The following is an 11712-nucleotide window of genomic DNA, read 5'->3' as shown; positions in this document are numbered from 1 at the left end:
AACATACATGTTGCTACTCATCTCCCTTCATAATACCTTTGCAACTTATGTCCCCGATAGTAGCCCCCTACAAAATTGTAGTGACACTGTGCCTTGCTTTGGGGTTAAAATTGAATATAAAAAAAAATTTAGTGACACTGTGCCTTGCTTTGGGGTTAAAATTGAATATAAAAAAAAATTTAGTGGGTACAAACAGTGGTGTAGCATCAGTTTATGCCGTCCGGGGCGGTCAGAATGTTTGCCCCCCCCCCCTGGTATATAATTACTTGTTTTGCCCTTCCACTCGCTGGCATATAATCAACTGTTTTATTCCCCCACCCCGCTGGCATATGATTACCTGTCCCCTCCCCCCGCAAGCATATGATTACCTGTTTTTCCGCCCCCACCTCCTGCTGGCATATGACAACCTGTTAAAACCTCCAAATTCCAAAAAGCCCCCAAAATATTTATTTTCATTGAACTAATGTTTACACAATTCCCTTCAGATTAATGTTTACACAATTCCATTTTTAAATTTTAATCCAATTTAACAATTTCTTTTCAATAATTTGAATCATAATAAGTATGTAAACATTAATCTGAAAGAAATTATGTAAACGTTAATATAAAACAAAAAGGAAAAAAAGTTGTTTTTCAAAACAAAAACGTATAATTCAAATTATAATAAACAATGTTAAATTAAATTAATTGGCTACACAAACAAATATAATAATAAATTTAAATGCGAACATTTGGACACCTGAAAATGTTATGAAATGATAAAATCATTTTTATTTACTTTTCTGTTGTTGTTAAAGTCAGAATTTTCGCCAAATAACATGACTGTATCAAAGAGAGGATAGTCCAATGTAGTTTTCTTTTCTTTTTCTTCATAATGTTATTATTAAATGGTTGGGCCTCTCGAAGAGAAAAAAAAAGCATCTTGTATCGGCGTTTTTTGAAATCCTTGTGTGTAATCGCTTGGTTTAAGCGCAAAATTTAAGAAATGGAAAGTCACACATTTTAGAAAGCATTTGTTTTTTAATAAATTTAAATAAGAATATTTGAAATTTAAATCTATAAATTTAAATGAGAACATTTAAAAACATGAAAAGGTTCAGAAATGATAACATTATTTTTATATACCTTTTTATTGTTGTTATTTCCGAATTTTCACAAAAAACATGGTTGTATCAAGGAGAGGATAGTCCGATGTAGTTTTCTTTTTTTTCTCTTCATAATGTTATTATTAAGAGGTCAAGCCTCTCGAAGAAAAAAAACGTCTTGTATCCGTGCTTTTTGAAATCCGTGTGTATAATCGATCGGTTTAAGCGCGAAATTTAAGAAATTTGTTGTTAATAATGTTTCAATCTTTTATAAAAATAGTTTAAATTTTTTTTTTTAAATGAATGTATTTATGAATTGAAAATAAGGCTATAAATTTATTTTTTGTGAGAGAAATATCGCAAGGCATCAAGTTGGTTGAAAATTTACAAACATACTTTTCGCGCTTTTTTTTGGCAAAATTATTAATAACTATCAAAATTCACTCTATCGACAAGTTCTCTCTTTATGGAGAGGATTGCCAAGTCTGTAAGCCTTGTCTGGCTAATTTTTGATCAAAAGTAGTTTTTATGAGTTTCAGTTTAGAGAAAAGGCGTTCACAGCTGGCAACGCTAATAGCTCGGGTAAGGAAAATACGCAGCAAGATCACAATATTAGGGACAGAATCCCTAAAGTGGTATTTCTGTATAAAGTTAAAAAGTTCAAGAGGTCCATTGATTTTGTCTTTTCCTGAAGCTTTCACAAAATACTGTAATCTCTTCCTTTCGGCAAAGAAATGTTATTTTTCTATATCTTCGTCAACTTCACTGAGCTGACAATCATAAGTATCATTAAGCATATTTTACGGTGTAAGAAAAGCATATTTACTTGCAAGATTGTGAACTTGTTGAAATCTGCAAGATATTTCTTTAGTCAACCTGTTTATGACAGACAGCATTTCCCGTCTCAACTCAGTATCAAACCCCATCAGTCAATCGTTTACCATTTGTTTCTTTTTGCGGATACGATGCTCCATGCTTATCCCCATTTCAGAGCAGAGTTTTTTTTACTCGTCTCTTGCAGTGTCCATCATCTTTTCTCTATTCTGAAAAAGGCAATCTCTCAACGCCGTCAGCCTAATAGAACTTTGTTGCAGATCCAGCCCCTTTTCTTGAAGATACTTTTGGGCATCATTGATTTCTGAGAGAATAGTTTTCCAAAATCTCAGAAATAAAAGAAATGGAAACGACAATACCGAGTTGAGAATTAAAGAATGCATCTGATTTTGTGGTTGCATTTTCTCTTTCTTCTGCGAACTGTTCCAGGGCAATGACGACTTCCAATAATTTTTTTACCACATCATTTACAGCATCTGTTCGAATACTCCATCTAGTTGCCATAGTCCGCTTGATACTTAGATCGGTCAACTGAATCAAGACGTCCCAGCGATGTATAGCTGCAGAAAAGAATGAGAATAACCGGTCCAGTATGCAAAAAAATGTAACAGAGTTAACCGCTATGGAAGCAGCATGTACACAAGCCAGATTTAATGGATGGTTAGTGCATGGCACAAATAGAACTTTTGGATTGATTTCGGAGATTCGTTTCTGCACACCCGATCGGTGGCCTGCCATGATAGCAGCATTGTCAAATGCCTGGCCAATACAGTCACCAATCTGAATCCCATCGTTCTCCAGTTCTCTCAAAATCAGTTTAGAAATTTCCTCCGCACTTTTACCTTTTGTCTCGATGAAGCAAAGGAACGACTCCTGTTACTTTATTTTCATCAATTTTTACGTAGCACAACATTTCGCTCATCTGGTCCTTGTGAGATACATTAGAAGTGCTATCAAAAATTATGTAAAAATATTTGCTTTCCTAGATCTGATCGATGATTTTCTTTCTCACTTGCTTTGTCAAAATGCTCACAAATTCATTTTGAATTTCTGGTAACAGATAAGAAGTAGCGATTTTTTTTCTAAAATTAACTACCAAAATTACCAAATGTTCACGGAGCACAGGATCATACTTGGCCAATAAATTTACCAATTCTAAAAAATTCCCTTTGTTTTCTGGATCTCTTTCATCATTATGGATGTTTTTTCGGTGACCCCGTAGTGCCAGATTCTGCTTGGTGAAAAACCTGATGATGTCCAGCAATCTAGCTAGAATTTTCCGACACTTTTTAGTTTCCTTCTCAATAAGATGTTGCTCTACTTTGTCAACTATATTTCCTTTAGCAATTTCCAGTTGAGAAACGCTTGAGCAATATTAAATGGACATAAAATGATTTTTCATTTCAGAGATATTGTAGCATTTTAGAACAGTAACCAAACATTATTATTTTCCTCATGGAAATAAATTCAGTAATTTTTTTTGGGGTTGGTGGGTGGGATCTAAGCGATTATGCATAGTTTTACAACCTTGCCAGTCAGACTTCGGCTTAGTGAACATTTTTACAATGTTAGAGTAGCATGGAAATGATGATTATTCATCATTTTTAGGTTAAATTAATGTATGAAAGTTTAAATTTAAAAATAATTGTTTGTGCTTTTTTCCGGCAAGATTTTCAAGGTGTCCATATGCAATCGCATAGAACAAAGTGAAAGTTGTATAAAACGAAAGGAAAATATCATTTTTAGCCAAGGGTGTTAGTCTAAAATTCTCACAATATTAGTAACAAGTATTTCTATTATAATTATCTGTATCTTGTTTTCTGTTTCTTACATATATATATATGACATTGTCAGTAGTAATAACGGAAAATATTGATGATTAGGGTAAACACATGAACATTGTTTGGTAGAGAGAACGTATAGAATAGTTAAGAATACATTCACATCCGTTCTTAAGTTAAGAATTGTTTTTTATATAGTTACTATGTTATTTAGAAACTATGTTTAAAATGGAGGGGGGACTTTGTTAACTATTCTGTTCCTATATCGTTTTATTTCGCATAACAATCATTAATTATTTTTAATTGTTTATGAAATATTCAAGTAGCATTTTATCGACTAATGACACATGCAAATCGGCTTTGTTTTAAAAGAGAAAAGCATCTTTAGTTGTTTCATTATTTTCAATCAATTAAAAGGAAAACACTCGAGAAACATATTTAGAACCCCCCCCTCAGTATATTTAATATATGTCCTTCCCACCCCCACACACGCATTTTTTGTTTGCGAAAATATATGCAGACATGAAAAGGTTTTGGAATAATTCGAAAAAATAAAGACAAAAACAAATCACTAATTAAATATTTAGAAATTTAAAAGGAATCGGAATCGGGAATCGTATCGTATCGTATCGTATCGGATCAGGAATTTAAGACATTTACATTACCTGCCTTCGCTGGCGATGCTCGAGTTTGGTTTGCTCAACTCAAGTCGTATTTTTCGGCAAACAACGTCATGGAGCAACGACAACTGCACATACTTTTTAATGCAATCCCTGCGTCGTTGACGTCAGTTGTCAAAGATTTGATAACTGTCACCCTTCCATATTCCACATGTGATAGCATTAAGCGGGAGTTTCTGCTCCGGACGTCTGTATCGGCAGCTTCCAAACGTTGGTCCACTATGAAGTTTTGGGGGACTGCTCGCCAAGTGAGTGCTCTGACGAATAGGGGGGTTGGCAGAAGACGTCTTCGCTGACAGTGCCCTCATGACGCAGCCTTTTCTTTTTGAGGCTGCCAGCACAGGTAAAAGCGATTCTGGAGAAGCATTCCATTGACGTGATAGCAACGTCGGCGGATAAAATGATGGATTTTACTAAGGAGCCTACTACTGTGTCCATCCTTCACTCATCAGCCGCAGCCGTTACATCTTCTGCGACTACTAGGGACACAAGCCAAGACGCCACTTCAGTGGCTTTACTCGATGCTGTTGAGCGCCTCACCACAGAGGTGATAAAACTAAATGCAGACAGGTCATATTCGCCCAGACGCTGCTACAAAAGCTGTTCGTTAGGTGTATCAGAATTTTTTGGGGCATTTTTGACACCCTTAACACAAAACTGTGAATAAAATATACAAAACTCGTAATTTCTTTTTTTTTAAAGTGGGTTGTTTAGTCTCTTTATGGAATATACTTCCAAAATAAACTATTAAAGTTAAAAAAAAATAATAATAGAAATATTTTTTTATTAGAAAAAAAAAGTGTTTACAAAGTGCATGCCCGCGCTCATGCAGCCATTTTTTCTACGTAATGAAATGAATTGAATTTTATGAGTTAAATTTTGTTAATTTTTTCAATTTAAAAATCTATCAAAACTTTTCTATTGGTTCAATTTTTAAGATATTTTCAGGTTTAATATGAAATTTTATGCTCTTTCCAATAAACCGGATATAACATTCTAGACAAACGTTTTTTTTTTAAAATTCACCCCCATTTTGAAATGTCTATTAAAAAGTAAATAATTAATTTTCTCACCTTGGGTTTATATATCACAAATTGAAGATAAAAAATCAAAAAATAAAATAATATAATTTAAAACAAAGACAATAGAATAATTATGTGCAAATTTACCTGTAAAATCAAAAGTTTAAAACCTTTTTAAAAAAAAAAAACACGTTGATTTTTTTTAAGTGAAACCTCACACTTTGAAAATATTGTCCTGTAAAAATTGGACACCTACATCAATTTTTTCTATTTCATTCATTGTTTAAAAAAAATTCATTGCATAAAGAAGAAATGAAATATTTTAAATCAAAAACTCATGCAATTCTTTAAGAGTAAAAAAATGGAAAATTTGTCGGCGTTTTCTTTTTAAAAAGTAAACTTTGATGAGTGAAATGTGATCATTTTTCAAATACGGCGACCCATATTGACTAATTTGATTGTTGACAGCAAACACATATAAGAAATTCGAAGGGGAGATAAGACACATATCAGCACTTCAAATGTTTGGTTCTTTATATAGTTACTGCCAGGAAATATATTTGGTGTAATGTGTTGTTTTTACGTTTTTGAAATAATTAATTATGGCGGTTTTAGGCCTCCGTATTTGTCAACTGGAAGAAAGAGAGACAACTCCGCTTAGTGAACATCTGATATTAGATTTTAAAATCGCGGTCGTTTCGGATGTTTGCTTGAAGAATTCTTTTATTTAAAAAGTACATGGAATATAAAATATAAATATGGGCAAATTCTTATAAATGAAGAATGGAAGTACCCATTGATTAGTATTTTTATAGGTAAGTGATTTTTTTGGAATTTACATATATTTATTATATTTGGAGTAAGTTAAAATTCGTTGAATTTCTTGAAATCTTTTTTAAGGAAAACCGATTTAAAAAAATATTGCATATTTTTCTATTAAACCTTTTATTATTTTAAAATTTGGTCTTTGTCCCTTTTATTGAAAAAAAATAGGGTTCAAATTACATTTTTCAAGTAGTTATAAGCTTCGAAAGATAGTGAGTCTAATTATTCAAATTTTTATCACATTTTTAATGGTGACATCTTACACGGCAAGCCGTTCGCCATGTCCACACCACCATCACCGCTTAAATAAGCCAGGATTGTGCTTTTATCACAGTCGCTTTGATGTGGAGGCATGAAGATGTAAAATGCCCTGTTCGTTTGTGAACCAGGAAAACTAAGGTTTGAGGAGCTGAGCACGGCAGGCTCTCCATGGGATATTCCCAATAACCGTGCCTATTTTATCACAGAATCCCAATCCCAAGAATGTTGTTTGGTCGATACAGGAGCAGCTTGTAGTATATGGCCACTGAAACTCTTCCACGAGAAGCCACGTGTCGCTAATCACACTGCAAGCGGTAAATCACTCCTCCGTGCCCACGCGTACGGTCAAATTTCTCATTCTCTGGACTTGGAATTACAGAGAAATTTTACGTGGATCTTTACCGTATCGGATTTACCCTACCTCATACTACGCGTGGACTTCCTGCACCAATCTGATAGTGGATATGCGCAGACGTTGGCTGATAGATGCGAATATAGAACTTTCTATCGCTGATGTGAAAACTACCCCCCCCCCCTATCAGTCCGGTATTCTTCATTGCAGCGTCCAATTACCCGTATTAGATCTTATTAAACCCCTACCTGGAGTTGACAAACTTAAATTTTGTGGTAAGTAAACCCACGCACACCACAAAACACCACATCGAGACCACAGGTGCATCTGTGTTCTCACGCTCTTGTCACCTCCCTACTGATAGTTGGATCATTCTACTGCTCCAGAAACTACCTGACTCAAAATGCAATCCTTTACCTATATAAGAGTCAGATACATCCTAAGATGGATTTTTACCACATCTGGAGAGGTGTTGTAGAGAGCATTGCTTCCTACCTTGACAAACACAACTACGAAATCTAGTGGGAACGGTCCTCTTATGTAAGAGGCGTTGTTAGTCTCTTTTTACTCTACCTTTATTTCCATGAAAGATGCTCGGCTGAGCTCTAGTCTTTGGTTCATCCGTGTAAAATATTCACAGTAAGAACTTGTATTTCTACCACAATGGTAAGCAAAACTTTTCCCATCTCCCTACATGTTCCTACCTATGAAACACATTACCGCAGGACTGCTTCTATCTATATAAGAATCAGATATGTCTTAAGGTGGAATATTGATGCCGCTTTTTATTTTGCAGAGTACAACATTGAGTTCACAATCTAGTGGAAACCGATCTCTTCTCTCCAGCCTCTTTCTTATCGAAGAGACATAGATTATCCTTTTCTATTCCACCTCCTTCTAAGATATTCAGAATTCTTTTTTTTTACCATCTTCAAAAAATGCTTTCTTTTCTCCTTCCATGTGCTCGATAGAAGATGGGATTTCTATGAAAACATTTTCTTTCTAACAACTTCTCATCCGTGGAACACATCACCACAGAACTGCTGACTACAACATGGTCATCTTCACATCCAATATCAACAAATACCCGTCATAAACCGTCCTCATAAGTAATCAAATTTTGTTTATCCCATCCATTATTTCAAATCCTCTCATAATATTCTTCATCATTCAACTTTAAATCTATCCATTTTAATGATCGCTATCCCCGAGTGTGTTTTGGCCTTGATGTTCTGATTGATTAGTCATAAATATGTTCTTTATTGGTTATTTTTAAACCTGTAAAATGTACAATTACTTCGTACATCGTTAACCACTTTCAACTGTTCAGAGCATTCACGCTTGCCTTGACTGAGTGCAAAATCGATTCCGCGAACTAGTGTTGGGTAATCTCTTTTCTACAGCCTCGTTCTCAGAGAAGAGACGCTGCTAGTCTCGCTCTACTCTTGTTATTTCCATAGAAGGTGCTCAACTAATTTCCAATCTCTGCCCCCCCTCTTTGTAAGGCATTCACAGCAAGAACTTCACTTATTACCACAATTGCACAATACTTTCCTTCCCCCCTTCATGTATTTAACATCAAAGAGAATTTTCATGAACAGAGTTTCTTTTCAAGCTCCCCATCCGGGCAACGCATTATCACAAGACTTCTTCACTGCAGACTACAACATGAACGCCTTGAAATCGAATGTCAATATACACTTGTCATAAAGAGTCCTTATTGGTAATCAAATTTTGTTAATTCCATTCGTCATTTTAAATCCTTATCCTCGCATGGCTTTTCACCATGACATGTGATAACACATTAGTTAAACAATAACAACAAAAAGAGCAAACATCGATCAAGTGTGAAGATATTGCTCCCGGACAACGTCAGGTTTTAACATATCAGTAAAATAAACCACCTCGTTTTTATTACAGCTAGATCGGCATGATTAAATAGTTTCACCAATTACACCCGTCCAATCAATTTCACTTAGTTAATCATAATTATTATAATTAGTAATATTTTCGCTGACGATAATTATCATCGTTCATTAGTGAGTAGATTGGTTTCATTTAATTTGTCTGTTTTGCTTTACGGCATATCAACCCTGTTCGAGTTATTTAATGGCAAATGCAATCATTTCGGTAGTTTCAAGTTCTTTATATTTTGAAATGTTCATTCATGACGTTTGGTTTAGTTGTTTTGTTTTACGGCACATCAGCCTCTTTTTTTAATGTTATTTGGTATCAAATTCAGTCATTTTGGTAAAGATTTCTTTATGCGTCAAGTTCTTTATATCTTTAATTTTTATTCATGGTGTTTGTTTTGATTTGCTTTTTTTTTATAGAGAAAATTGTTTTTGTTTTTGTTTTGGAGAACATGATTGAGTTTTGCAAAGGGAAACAAACAAACAAACAAAAAAAAAAACAATGACATCAATGTTTGCTACATCTTTTGTCAGGAAACTGGTATCTTCCAACAGCCTGATCTGATAACACCTGTGGTGGATAAAAAATGGGTCGGACAAACAAATTCTTTGCTAGATTTTACACATACAAGGTGCATTCAATAAGTTTCCAGACTTTTTTCTTATGGACACTTTTATTGATAGTACACACATGAAACTCTAGTCCTAGGCAAAGTAATCTCCTCTGACTGCACCGTTAGTGTATAGAGACCTTAGAATTTGTTCTTCTGGTAAAGTAGAACGCGAATTGAAAATCGTCAAGAATATTTTCATTCAAAACTGTTATCCGGAGAATTTAATTGATTATATTATTAAAAATAAAGTTAAAAAATACAATTCTCCTGTGTTCTTTGGTCCCTCCAAGTGTCCTGTCTACTTAAAGATCCCTTGGATTGGGGAGACCGGCCAGTGTTTTCGGAAGACGAATCATTAAATCTGTGTCAAATTGCTTCCCATCCGTTGCTATACATTTGGTCTTTGGTGTAAAGTCTGCATTTCCCCTAGTTGTTAAGGATGGTTTACCTTACATCACAAAAAGTAATGTAGTTTATGAATTTAATTGTCAGTGTGCTGCTGACAATGTAGGTCGAACCCCCTTAAATTTGCAGACTCGAATCAACCAACATGTTCCAGCAAAAATAAGATTAGGCAAGTCTTGCCGCTCTTATTCCCTTCTTTCTCCTTGGAATCTGCCATTGGCTAACACCTCCATGAAAATCCAGCGTGGGCCAATGCGTATAAAATGGAGGGTTTTAGGATTTTGTATCGGGCTTACTCTCAAAATTACTTGCGGATTTTGGAGTCAGTCTCCATTCTCTTACACAGACCTACTCTCTGTCGACAGAAGGAATTCGTTAGGTCATTACACTTATTTGGGGAATATGTTTTAACTCTCCCCTTTGCCCCCACTTGTACATATATTTTATGTAATAGTAAATATTTTATTTTATTCGGATTCCCACCCGTCCTTCTTTTTTTTCTCCCTCTCCGTCGGTAAAATTTGCACGCACACCCCATTAAGTCTCTTCTTGCAAGATAGTTTATTTATTTATTTTTCTATGATCAACAATTAACTCCTGATGAATCTGTTGATGAAAGGGGCCCCTCTGGTTTTGCCGGCTATTTTCTTCAAAGCAATCTATAAGTTTTGTACCGTCAAACAGCTATATATATATATATATATATATATATATATATATATATATATATATATATAGTAAGTTATAAAATATATATGGCGATTAAACTACACTGAATATTCCGCGTTTCATCCACTCTAGAATTCTTCAGGCTTATGCGAGAATTTTGTGGTTGTCTCGCGTTTTTATATGCACACCTTCTATTGAGTTTTTAGTTAGCCAATCAGCTTTCTAGTATCCACCGCACCCTTCCTAATCAGCCAATGAGCAGGCACTTACAGGACAAAGGCCCAGTTGACTTCCGGTTGACCCGTTCCTTTGTGTGTGCTATTTAGCGTAGATATCTAGTGTCTTGAGCTATTTTAAATCTAGGTTAATTTTTTTTCATATGTTAGTTTATATATATATATATATATATATACACACACACATACATACATATATATATGTGATAGTTTATGTATATGCATGTTTATTTATTTTTTTATTTGTTTATTTTCTATCGTTTTTGTTAGTTTAAAAATTATTTTGTATCTCTATCCTAGAGTAAATTTTATCCTATGAACACAGTTGTTCGCTATTTCTCTCCTACAGTTTAATAGATGTTGGGGTTCTTTAAAGTATAGGATAACAAATTTTTCATGAAGGCATAATCTACATGGATCGTCTAGGTCGCTACATGTGTTTGCTTATCTTACTATTTTCCATTTGACTACCGGCGAACGTCCGCTTTCCCAGTATTTGTTTGCTAGAGTTGTTTTCATTCGGTGTTTTTTTATTATTGAATGTACTTTTGTGGTCATAATATCGAGTTTTGAAATCTAAGAAAGTCATACCTACGTAATGTTTCTTGTTATTCAGGTTTTCTTTCGCAAATATTGTGGCCTGGTAAACTATGCTTTTGGTTAGACATTTTCGCTATTAGTATTTTTATTTTTATTTCTAGTATGGTTGTTGTTGTTCAGAGTTGGTTTATTATTATTATTCTTATTATTATTTCTACTAGTTACATATGTGTGTTTTGTGTTAGTTTTAGTTTTGTCATGGTGTCCACTTTTTTATTGTTTATTTTGTTGTTTTCATTGCTTTTATTTAATATTTTGTTATTATATGCTTTAATTATCATCTCTAAATTTTCGCAGCAGTTGTAGGATAACTTTAGGGTATTTTTATTGAAAATTTTGTGTAAGGGATTGGTTGCGGGAAAGTGCTTTTCAATGAGATCTAGAAATTTCTTGCTGAGTTTTGTTTTTAACATTTGATTGTATGGCGCCGTATAT

Source organism: Euprymna scolopes, chromosome 19 (genome assembly GCF_053919585.1).
Source record: "Euprymna scolopes isolate OS-2025 chromosome 19, ASM5391958v1, whole genome shotgun sequence".
Classification (NCBI taxonomy): Eukaryota; Metazoa; Mollusca; class Cephalopoda; order Sepiida; family Sepiolidae; genus Euprymna; species Euprymna scolopes.
The sequence above is the reverse complement of the archived record's forward strand: the minus strand, read 5'-3'. Positions refer to the sequence as shown.